The 13,413-nt window shown below is 36.8% G+C and overlaps 1 protein-coding gene across 3 annotated transcripts in view; it reads left to right on the top strand.

The window, feature by feature from the left end:
- Positions 1-13,413, top strand: part of LOC106878130 (uncharacterized) — a 46,446-nt gene that overhangs the window by 8,842 nt on the left and 24,191 nt on the right. Inside the window, exon 1 of one of the 3 annotated variants that reach the window (XM_014927250.3) lies at positions 4,542-4,602. The exons of the other annotated variants lie outside the window; for them this stretch is intronic. The gene's annotated coding sequence lies outside the window, so the exon portion shown is untranslated. Of the gene's footprint in view, positions 1-4,541; positions 4,603-13,413 lie in introns of those variants that run through there. 3 annotated transcript variants of the gene reach the window in all.

Consider the following 13,413-nt stretch of genomic DNA (forward strand, 5'->3'; position numbering starts at 1 on the left):
AGCCTCATGGAGCTTTAGGTGTCTTCGCTCAATAAACACTCACAGCGCCTGGTCTGGGAATCAAAACTACGATCCTATGACTGCGAGTCTGCTTCCCTAACCACCGGGCCATTGCGCCTTCACGTATTTATATATACATAGATATATAAGCAGAATAGAGAACCCTGGATATATCTTTCAGAAACAACTTCATATGTTTGTGTAGTTGAATTATTACCTAGTACAGAAACATATTAAGTCCTAGATAAGAGATGAACCAACCACAATCCAATCTTGTTACTGAGGAAGGCTTGTTTATAACCTTTTTAACCTTTTTGTTACCAACTCGTCTGAGACCTCCCATTGTGCTATGATAAATCTTGTTTTAAAATTACCTCCCATCTGATGTAGCAATATTCTTTTGTCTTTTCTGACATAAATTGACCTTTCCTCATCACATAAGACATATCTGATTGTTCCTTCTGACACATAGAGATCTTTTGCAATTGACCTCATGGATTTTCTGAGATTGTAATCAATGGTCTGTTGAACTTGCTGGATAAATTCAGGTGTTCTGATGATTTTAGAGCATTTAGAATGCTTTTTACACTTTGATACTTTTCCATCTTTGGTCTCTAGCTCCTTACAAACTTTGGAGATGAAAGATGAATCGACTTTCAAAAATTGAGATGTTTCTAAATTGCTCTGCTTAGCATTTATAGCCATGAGAACAGCACCCCTCTTTATTTCTGGAGTAAGATGAGGGTCTGCCGTTATTATTTTCTGAAACAAAGATTATATAGAGTTAGCAAAAACTGCAGCAATGACCAAAAAAAGGTATGTCCTCAAAATACTTTATGCATCTTGTATATACATATATATATATATATATGTGTATGGAGATGAGTACCAACATTCCCATGTGGTATATATGTGTGTGTATATATATAGTTGTATATATATATATATATATATATATATATATATATATCATCATCATCATCATGCTTCTGTAAAGTCTACTACATTCCCTTCACAAAGCATTGATGAAGCTGAGACTGTAGTAAAAGATACTTACCCAAGATAACAACTAGTGTAATTTTTGCAATTTGCAGAAATTTCTTGTATTACAAAGGAGCCGAAAGATTCTGTTGATGTGCTATTGATCAAAAGATTTAAAGCTGTGCTTTAGGTCCTCCTAAACAATATCTGAAATGTTCTCATTTTGTATACATACCAATACATGCTAGTGTGTGTGTGTGTAATTATGCATGTATGAAGATACACATAGATAAATTGAATTAGAGAAAAAATTTGTTTCAAGTATTGCATGTCAGCTATACAAAATGTTGGGTGTATTTACAATTAAAGAAAAACTTCTAAGGAAAGCTTCAGAGAAATAAACAAAGAGATAAAACAGTGAGATGAGTGGATTTTATCAAAATTTAAAGTAAATATTTTGACAAAATCTGAGGTACTTCAATAAACTAGAAAGCCATCTTGAAAATAAAATGATTATCTATGTTATGCTTGTGTGAGTATATGAGTAATTAGGATATAGCCTTCTGTCTGTTCTTGCTTGGTAAGATAAATGACAGTAAAATCAACTAATTTAGTGTTGAGTAAGTTGTAATAATCTGTTATATTTATAAAAGTAAAAGATGTAATATATTCCTTTAATAATGGCTAAAAATGTTTAACTGGGCTTTTTGTCATGCAGGTGACCATTTTTAGAAAGTGTTAAAGTAAATTGCTATTGCGTAAGTGTATATGTGGATTATAACACAGGGAGCACTAATCTTCAGAAATATCTAAAAAGAATTATTTGCTGGATGAGATAGTATAAGAAAATACTAGGTTGACACCTGTTGTTACGCTGCTGGTAAAAATATTTGTTCAACATTTTTCCTTTACTTGTTTCAGTCATTAGACTTCAACCATGCTGTGGCACTGCTTTGAAGAATTTTTTTAGCCAAATAAATCAATCTCATTACTTATCGTTTTTTTTTTTTTTTAAAGCCAGGTAATTATTCTATCGGTCTCTTTTGATGTACTGCTAAGTTACAGGGATATACACACACCAACACTGGTTGTCAGGTGGGGAAAAACACAGACACACACACTCATACAAGATTCTTTCTGTTTCCATCTACCAAATCCACTCACAAGGCTTTGTACTCCAGAGACACATGCACCCTTAACGTAGTTCTCAGGGAGATTCAGAGTGACATAGAATGAATCAAGGCTGGCCCTATAAGCAACTGGAAAATCTGGCTACTCAACAGAGCCCACCCAAGGATATTAACAAGTTGATGATGGAGGAAATTGTCAACTTTCTGAAAACAATTTGACCCAAAATGTTCCATTGTGTGATGTTCCAAGCTCTGGAGTGACATGCAATGGAAGCCAGGCGAAACTCGTCAGGAGCTGGCAGCATGTATATGTCAAGACACTACAACCTGTGACTTTCCTTAGATCACAGACCCTCAAGATGAAGCTCTTAGACAGAGATTCATATTCTGTCAACAATGAAACTGTCTTGAAGGCTCTTTTAAAGATCAAGGACACAGAGGTAGACTTTGCCTGTGCTGTCCAAGTCACGATTGATACCAAAGACATGGCGAAGGTTGCCAAGGAAACTGTTTACAGTTCCAAGACCAGGCCTTTCAACAAGGTCAAGCAGAGACAGAACAAGGGTCAATGAAAGAACCACCAGCACTCTAATTCCATAGACCCTGAGTTGAAGTGTTACAGATGTGGAACAGCCTTTAAATGGACACATTGCCCCTACAAAGTAATCAAATGCCACTTTTGTGACAAGAAAAGACATTTAGAAGCTGTTTGTAAGAAGAAGTAACAACAGCAACAAGAACATTGTTCCCAACTGTCTGTGAAGAGAATCATGAAAGCAGAGCTTGTCAAAATAATTCTCGGTGAAGTTCCCGACGATACTTCTAGGTTAGTTGTGCTAATTACAATCCAGGACCGACAGTTCACGATGGAACTGGACACTGCAACTGAGGGAAATTTCATTTCTTTGCTGGTCTGGAAACTAGGAAAACCAAAGCTTGATGATGTTAGACTTCGCTATGAGTCTCCCAGCAAGCACAACCTGCACATGCTGGGAACTTTTATGGGCCAAACCAAGGATCCAATGACTTGTAAACAAAGCTCAATACCTTACATAGTTACCAAGATCCCTCAACTGAAGTTGCTGGGATGAAATGCTATCCAGACACTAGGAATCTCTGTGGACATTACTCTTGGACTGAGATGCATATATTCAAATGTTCTGCAAGAACATGTCTGGACATGGGGAAATATTACCTTGCTTGGAAATGGGTAAGTGTTGACAACAGGAAAGGCATCTGACCATAGAAAGTCTTTCTCAATAAACTCTGCCCAATCCATGCATGCATGGAATAGTGGACGTTAACAGCATGCCTACTCAACTTTGTTTCCTCATAACTTCCCCCAAAAAAGCAAAATGGCTGTGTGGTAAGAAGTTTGCTTCTCAACTACATGCTTCCAAGTTCAATCCCACTATGTGGCACCTTGGACAGGTGTCTTTTAGTATAGCCTTGGGCCAACCAATGTCTTGTGAGTGGATTTGGTAGACGGAAACATATATGTCTTTTTTTCCCATACCATCGCTTGACAGCCGGTGTTGGTATGTTTACGTCCTCGTTATCTAGCGGTTCGACAAAGAGACCGATAGAACAAACACCAGGCTTTAAAAAAAAATAGTATTGGGATCGATTCATTCGACTAAAAGTTCTTCGAGCCTGTGCCCCAGCATAGCCGCAGTCTAATAACTGAAACTAGTAGAAGATAAATGATAAATACTTTTCAGTTGGCGCAGACTACCATTATATTGGGATTTAATGTGAAAAATAAAATTGTTGGGCACACATACAAATATACTGACAAACATCACAATTTTTTCCGATATTTCATGTTTCATTTTATAGATATTGTCGTGTACGAGCCCACCATTTTTTTTGCATATCAAATTCAAATCTGAAAAGTAGTTGTAGAAAATTCATTAAAAAATACTTATTTGTCGGGAAGTTATGAGGAAAGAAAGCCGAATCGTATGAATCCCCTCTCCCCACCCTTGGGAATAGTTTTCATAACAGATTCCATTGTAATCGGAATTTATATCATCTGAAGCGTATTTGTAGAAAATTTCATTAAAATATATCCATTTTTCTGGAAGTTATGAGGAAACTAAGTCGAGTGGGGGCACACTTGTGTAGGTTTACCGATAATAACACGAATTGTCAACCAGCCACCCACTCCCAAGTCAATACAATATTAGGATTGAGATAAGTGTGAATGACAGGTTCAGGAGAGAGCGGCAGATATAATTCTCCTCTATTCTTTTATGTTCTGGGTTCAAATCCCGACAATTTCGATTTACCAATACTAGAGTAAACTTTGTGGTCATGTCCCGCCCTATTGCACAGCTAGCAGTGCCTCACTTTTACTGCAGCTTCTTGAGTCACTTTCATATAGCGGAAGTTAACTGTTAGTTAAACGGAAGCGGTATACCACGTGATAAGTACTTGATGTTGGTCCGTTGATACTACTTCAATTTGGTAATTTACCGTAGAGATGGAGGTAAGTCTCAATTATTTTCACTTCCATACTGGTCATGTAGAAAAGAAGGATAGTGAGAAAAGCTTCTGATGGATCAACATGCATCTCTGTTTTAATAATACATTCCAATAGTAATCTGGTTGTTGCTGTATGTGTGTTGTATCTTTACATATATGTGAGTCTCTCTCTTCTCTTTGCGTGTATGTATATATGTGTATATCTATTTGTATGTGTGGGTATGTGTATATTTATATGTTTGTGTGTATACATGTATACACACATAACTCATACGTATGTGTTTGGATAGAGAAACATGTTTTGTGTTAACGATTCAAGATGAGTGTTCATTCTTCCAACCACCTTTCATAGGAACTTCTATGTACTTCATTCTTTCATTTTAATCTGTTAGTTTTTCTCTTTTTATATTTATCACGCAGTTATTGCCATTGCCACAGACTTTTAATATATCTCTTGCCTCCACCGCTACATACATTCGCTTTCCTATTAATAACGTTCAAATTTTGTTAAGTGTTTGCTTTCGGATTCATCTACCTGGGATCGATAAAGCAAGTACTAGTAATTTAGTCAGATCGAATTACACAACTATTTCTGTGATTTTTATAACAAAAATTGTTAGTTCAAATCTCGTTATGTTGTCTAAAAGCTTTTATTTTCTCGGGCTCAGTAAATCCTAATACTAGACATGTATCGGAGTCAATTCAATAAAATGTAGTCCTTCACAAATCTGTAGCTTTGTGGTCGCAATGTATGAGATACTAACAATCTCTTCTTATTGCTCTTGAGAAATGCCTGAATGTCTCTCAATCACAATTTCTCTTTGACATTGACTTATTGTTAAACGGAGTAGCGAATATTTAAAGGTATGATTTATCTGAATTATTATCGATTTGCAACATGCCTACTTCATACTCAGTCCTTACTAAATCAACACAAATAATAGCAAAATTTGTAACAAAACCCCCTTTTTTTTTGTTGTTTCTCTAGTTAAAACAATATAGATTCGTCTGAATACCCCCTCACACATACTACTTTGATACATCACCTTTTTTTTCTCCACCGTTCTGCTTCTATTGGTCTAATGACATTGGTCATCGTTATACGTATGTAAACAACACACACGTTCATATACTTTACACAACTACAAATACAGCACACACACGCATTGCGTCTTTATGTGATGATATTTTACACCTTGCCAACCATTCTGATTTGCTGCCTCGCACCAACTACACCGTGCAGGCTTGCAGTGATTAATCGTTAGCTACAATCTTATTCTATCAGAAATTTTCTCATAGGTTTTATATGATTTGTTTTTAAATATTGCACTAGTAATCTAGACGTTATTGAACGATCAAACTGTATTTAATACAGTTAGGGTAAAATATTTACTCTATCGATTTGTGTTTCATTTTATTTTCCGAACTGGTTTGGTGAGATATTTTAGAAATTCTTTCACAATTCTTGGCACGCCATTCACCTGGAGATATTAATGGAATTTTTTTTTTAATGATTGTCTCCCTTCATACATCTTCTACTGACTGGCAACTCCGCAGCTTGGAGACAACCAGCTTCGTTCTCTTCACCGCTGTGCTTTTCTGATTTTGTCTTTTGTTGATTTTTATTGTACCCAATATTTCAATTTCAAAAACGTTATTGTGACACCCACATGACAGTAATGAACGTTATTCATGATATAGAAGACTATTCTAAATGCGGTATCAATCAACAGTAACAAAATTTCTTTTTATTAACAGAAGTACATAATATAAATAATTAAAAAAAAAAAAAGATATAAATTAACTTAACAATAATAACCTCTCATACAACTCATAATATTTAGCGACTCAATAATAGTTATAACATCATATTACTCGAATAAGTAGAAAGATTTTGGGGCAAGGTGATTTCCGAAATAAGATACTCAGTAACTCTAAAGCTGTCTACAGTTTAGATCCATGGACTGAGAATGACCGCTTTAGGTTCTAAATACTCAAAAAGACAGATTAGATTAGATCTCAATTTGTCTTATTAGTGAAAACTATCATTTTTTTATATTTATTTCAAAGTTATAAATTTAGAGATGTACTTCTAAAAGGAATCTTGTTTAATTGTACCATTAACTTGGAATTGTTGAAGTTTCATTTTTGTATTAATTAACAGCTCGTATGCTTCATCAAATGGTAACATAACAACATAGTCTTTTTTCAGTAGAACAAAGAACATATATATATATATCAAGGAAATACTTTTGCACTTCAGCCTTTCAGTGGTTGATTACTACAAAAGCTAGGTTTCACAATCTCTCATGGTGACCTCACATTATACCATTGGTAATATTGCATCCCAAAAACTATACATTACATAGAGCCAGAAACTACCTCAGTCATGATCAGTTGTGGACCCTCTACAAAATTCATGCATATTAGAGTAATGCTCTACATACATTACTTTTATCATTGACATCCATTTCCCCTCTATTGTGTATAAGAAAAGTGTGCCTACTCATTTAAACTATCCAAAAAGAAATAGTTTTGTTAGCAATACAGTACAACAGAAGTAACTAGATATAAATTGCCAAGCCTACAATCTGTAGTCTGTTCAAATAATATAATAGTATAGCCAGTTGTTTTTAAAGGAGTCCATGTATAGCTGTGGTGGAGAGGTCTTCTTGAGTACAGCAAGGCGCCAGATATCTCGGTCCTCTGTTATGTCCTTCATAAGGTTCAGTGTTTTGAAATCAGCCTTCAGGAATTTGTCCACATCTTCCTGGGTCTTCCTCTTCCACAGGTTATATATTTTAACATATTGCCATATTATCCATTACAGAAGAAAATATAATTAATCTTCAGGGAGAATATTATTCTTGCTTCAATATACTGAATTTGATTGTAACTACTCTTACTTTCTGTTCTTATGGTTAACATTTAATCATATAATATGGCTCTGTTTGCTTGAAAAATATTAAAAAAGTAAACATTTTTTCTTGCTCCTTTTGTGTAAAACTGTGTTAGAAGGCATTTGAAAGCCATAAATCTTCCATTCATTTAGTAATTAGAAATATTGGTTTCAAATTTTGGCACAAGGCCAACAAATTTTGATGCAAGGCATAAGTCAATTACATCGAACCCAGTCCTCAACTTGTACTTATTTTATCGACATCAAAAGGATGAAAGTTTAAGTTGACCTCAGTAGAATTTGAACTCAGAACATAAAGATGGACGAAATGCCACTAAGCATTTTACCTGGCATACCTTAGTAATTAGAAATATTGATATTATTTTAAACTTTACAGCTCTGACACCTTGTATTATCATGTGGATTATTTTGATTCACTTGATAAACACTAGTTTGCACTCTGACACTATCAAACTGCAAACTGTCATTAGCTATCTAAGTTTAAAGTTTAAAAAATTTTTTTTTTTATAAAATATAGCTGTGAATAATATGTTAAATCCTCATCAGGTATTTAATATTTAAAAAAAGTATTCCTTTTATGAATCCACTATAAACTTGTGGCTGAAACAAACAGTGTTTGGTAATCTTGGATCCCGAATCACTTTTATGGTACAGCAGAAGTATCTACTACTTAAGAACTGATATGAAAACATTAACAGAAGTGTTAAGAACCATTTGATCAAGATTTAGACATGAAATCTGAAAATAAATATGTATGTAGGTGCAGGTGTGGCTGTGTGGTAAGAAGCTTGCTTCCTAACCACATAGTTCTGGGTTCAGTCCCACTGCATGGCACTTTGGGCAAGGGTCTTCTACTATAGCCTCAGGCCAACCAAAGCCTTTTGAGTGGATTTGGTAGATGGAAACTATATAATGTGTGTTTGTGTCCCACCACTGCTTGCCAATGGGTGTTGTGTTTACATCCCTGTAACTTAGCAGTTCAGCAAAAAAACTGTTGGAATAAGTACCAGGTTTAACCAAAAAATTAAGTACTGGCATCAGTTCATTTGACTAAATATTCTTCAAGGTGGTGCTCCAGCATGGCCATAGTCTAATGACTGAATCAAGCAAAAGATATGTATATAATCTCCACTATTCTTCACTGTTGGGATTACAATTCCTTATTTATTAGATATGATGATTACTCAAGATTTAGTGATTTTCTTTTTGTTTGGCTAAGAGTCTTACTGTGATAGAAAATATGTTATTTCTTATTGTAAACATTGTGAAGCAGTGTAATGGTCCTCTTCAGTCCAAAATGTCCATGCTTTCTACGTTGGCTGTTTGAATTATTTTATGTGTAGGAGGTCAGTTCTTTCAGTTTGTAGTTCATTGAGCCGAAACACTGACAAATTGTTGTTTAGCCCCAGGTTAAGCAGACTTATAATTATGGATTTTCCAGCCATGACCATTGTCTTCTTTCAAATATAGTGCATCTAACACAACATTACTGTGTTCTGTCAGTTTACACACCACTGTTATCAAATCACACAATTACATTCATTAAAAGCATTTTTGTTCTTGACATCTGGCACTTGTGCCCACGGCATGTGTAAGGATTTTCGAGCGAGATTGTTGCCAGTGCCCCTGGACTGGCTCTTGTGTGGGTGGCACATAAAATACACCATTTTGAGCGTGGCCGTTGCCAGTACCGCCTGACTGGCCTTCGTGCGGGTGGCACGTATAAGCACCCACTACACTCTCTGAGTGGTTGGCATTAGGAAGGGCATCCAGCTGTAGAAACTCTGCCAAATCAGATTGGAGCCTGGTGTAGCCATCTGGTTTCACCAGTCCTCAGTCAAATCATCCAACCAATGCTAGCATGGAAAGCAGACGTTAAACGACGATGATGATGATGATGACATCAGTAACAAGCTTTTTCTAACTCACATTCTATCAACTGTAGCATGCCTCTGAGTTCTGTCTTACATTTATTTCATTTCATAATGACATATGTCACTGTTTCTACATACACACACTGGTAAATGCACTTCCTTAGCATTTTGCAAACAGTCAACATTCACTTGCAACCTAAACATTTCATGGACATAATAACCTACTCCCAGTCAACTGCACTGAAAGGCAGTCACTATACATATACCACAGAAACAATTCTGAAGCTCTGTGCTCTCCTAACTCATGAAGTTAAAACTCCTTAAGTTGCTACACATAACTGGCACATAAAAGCACTATTAGAACGTTGGGCCTCACAGAGGTGATGATAAGTGTAGTTGTAGTTGATGCCTGTGTCACGTAATTGGCACCCAGTTACTGGTACCAGTGGCACATAAAATACACCTATTACACTCTTGGAGTGGTTGACATTAGGAAGGGCATCCAGCCATAGAAACCATGCCAAATTAGTCTGGAACTTAGTGTAGCTCTCCAGCTTACCAGTTTCAGTCAACTGTCTAATCCATGCCTGCATGGAAAGCAGATGCTAAACAACAATGATGATGATGATGATGCATCATGATTTCTCTTGACAATTTCATATGTATAACATTGCCATACCGTCATCATAATTCATTGTTTAATGTCCACTTCTCCATGGTTGCATGGGTTGGGCAGAATTTGTTGAGGTGGATTTTTGTACAGCTGGATGCCCTTCCTGTTACCAACCCTCACCTGTTTCCATGTTGGTAATTTTACTCATAACCAGACATGTTTACACGAGAGATTGGAAATGAAGGACACTGACTGCATGATAGTAACACTCATTTACAATTATCACTTAAAGTCAAGGCAAGGATATAATAACACACACACATGTATTTATGACAGGGTTCTATCAGTTTCCATCAGCCAAATCCACTCAGGGCTATAGTAGAAGACACTTGTCCAAGGTGCCTTACAGTGGGACTAAACCTGAGACTATGTGGTTGGGAAGTAAGCTTTTTAACTACACAGCCACACCTGTGTTGGCGTTAGGAAGGGCATCCAGCTGTAGAAACTCTGCTAAATCAGATTGGAGCCTGGTGTCGCCTCCTGGTCCACCAGTCCTCAGTCAAATCGTCCAACCCATGCTAGCATGGAAAGCAGACGTTAAACGACGACGATGATGATATATATATTGCGCTTGCGAAAACCTGTTGAGTCAAGTGAAGTCATTGTCATGGCCAATGCCGGTAGCACATAAAAAGCACCATTCGAGCGTGGTCGTTGCCAGTGCTGCCTGACCGGCACGGGTGCTGGTGGCATGTAAAAAGCACCATTCGAGTGTGGTCAATGCCGGTGCAGCAAGACTGGTCCTGTGCCAGTGGCACATAAAAAGCACCATATGAGTGTGGTCATTACCAGTGCCGCCTGGCTGGCTCCTGTGCCGCCTGGCTGGCTCCTGTGCCGCCTGGCTGGCTCCTGTGCCGGTAGCACGTAAAAAGCACCATTCAAGCATGGTCGATACCAGCACCGCCTGACTAGCCCTCGTGCCGGTGGCACATAAAAAGCACCCACTACACTATCAGAGTGGTTGGCGTTAGGAAGGGCATCCAGCTGAAGAAACTTTGCCAGATCAGATTGGAGCCTGGTGCAGCCTTCTGGCTTGCCAGCCCTCAGTCAAATCATCCAACCCATGCCAGCATGGAAAGCCGACGATATATATATATATATATATATATATATATATATATATATATATATATATATATATATATCAGTTACATACATCCCAGAAAATAAGTTAGCTAGGCATTTCTAAACCACATCTCAAATAGCACTCTCACTGCCCATAATAGATACCTTATACAATAACCACTTAAAATAAGACAACACACACACATACTCAACACAGCAAATGTCCAATAAAATAACAATGCACACTATTGTATAATTGATACCCATCATTACAATACTAATAATTTATGTAGCTCACATTCTACACTGCTCCAATTCATTAATGCTAGGTTAAGTATACTGAAACACAAAACACCAACTACACACCACATACAAAGTGTATTCACCACCCAACAAATAACACAACTCACATAGGACATATTTTGCATAACAAAAGAACTCCAGCAACAACAAACCAAACACCATAGCAAAGGAAAACTAACATGTTTTCTCTCAAAAGCAATGCTACACACACACACTTAAAGAGCATAGAGATTACATCTGGTGAATAAGTGGAAACTCATATAAAACTATTATAAAACATAACTAGCAGCACCCCTTGGGAATTCCACTGCTTATTTAAAGACTGTAAGATGGGTGGAAGTTTATGGAGAACCATGAACTAAGATATAATTTCTTTTGAAATTGTTTTTCTTTTTTAAACATTTGATTCTTTAGATGGCGTAAAAGTCTATATAGGTAGTATTGAATGTACAGTCTTAGGAGAAAGCTATATTCCTTGTTACACATTTGTCACCTCCTCTATCTTGAGAGTTGTTATCTATTATTATTTTTTCACTCTATGTTGAGAAGTAAACACTCTTAACTATAGAAAAAAATTGAAAATATAATATGTCTGGAATATTATTCTGCTACTGTAAGGCAGTGAGCTAGCAGAATTGTTAGCATGTTGGGCAAAATGCTTAGCAGCATTTTGTCTGTCTTTAATGTTCTGAGTTCAAATACTGCTGAGGTCAACTTTGCCTTTCATCTTCTTGGGGTTGGTAAAATAAGTACCAGTTGAGTACTGGGGTTGATGTAACCAATTTACCCCCTTCCGGAAATTTCTGACCTTGTGCCAAAATTTGACGCCAATATTATTCTGTTACTGTATGAGTACATTGGTAAAGAAAAATTGTTATATACTCTATTACATTCTCATTTTCATATCAGAGAAAAATTCATAAGGCTTGAACCCAAAGACCCAGTGAAGAAAGTATAATAACTGCACCACTGAGCTGTGGGTTCTAAAAGAACATAATATAAGTACAGGTATGGCTCATCACCATCATTATTCTTTGAGGTCCATTTTGGGTTGGATGTTTGACTGAATCTGTTACACTGCAAAGTTGCATTGAGCTATCTCAGATTTGGTATGGTTTCAATGGGTGGATGCGCTTTTCTTTTTTTTTTTTTAACACATCTCGTGTACTAGTGAGGGTGCCATGTAAACCTGCAAGATAGAAAAAGAATGGGGAAAAAGAAAAAAACTCCCACTACTAAGGGGAGTATTCGGGAGGGGAAGGTGGAAGTGGATGGCTTTATGCCAGTTGTTGAAAGGCTAAAAGTCTAATAAAGGAACAAGTACAGGTATTTTACTATAGAGCAGATACATGAGCATAGGAGAGGATACAAACAGTTGATGTGGGGAGGGAAGAAGAGCAACAGATGGTTAAAAACAAGTAGAGGTGAATATAGTGTGTGATAAACAAGGGCGGAAGTGCTGTTGAAGAGGAATACCTGTGTGAAGTGGAGTGAGGTGAGAGATATAGGAGTGGCTCTGGAAGGAGAATAGGTTAGAATGTAATGGGATGATGTGCAAGGTATAGGAGCAGTATAGAGGGTGATAGAGAGGTACATAGAGGATTTAGTAAGTGGGGTGTGATGATAGATATGTGATATGTCGCACATTATGATGATGTCCCTTCATTGTCTGCGTGAACGGCCTGAACAGCATACCTCTTTGACTGTATTTCTTTATTTGGGCTTAACATAGATGGGACAAACAAGGACAGACAAAATACCACAGTAGGGAAAAATAAAATGGAATGAAAAGAATGGTAATGATAAATGAAAAGGTGGAACAGCGTCAACTCAAAACCCCACACTCCAGATAACATCATTGAACATTTTTAGAAAGAGTTTTAAAGAGTTATTTTATTTTTGTCTCTTTGTCCTTGCTGTGTGTTGCTTGTGTTGTATATTTAGTGTTCTTTTTTGGGGTATCATTTTCCTTTTTACTGT

This window comes from Octopus bimaculoides, chromosome 3, assembly GCF_046866305.1.
Source record: "Octopus bimaculoides isolate indiv1 chromosome 3, ASM4686630v1, whole genome shotgun sequence".
In the NCBI taxonomy this organism is placed as follows: domain Eukaryota; kingdom Metazoa; phylum Mollusca; class Cephalopoda; order Octopoda; family Octopodidae; genus Octopus; species Octopus bimaculoides.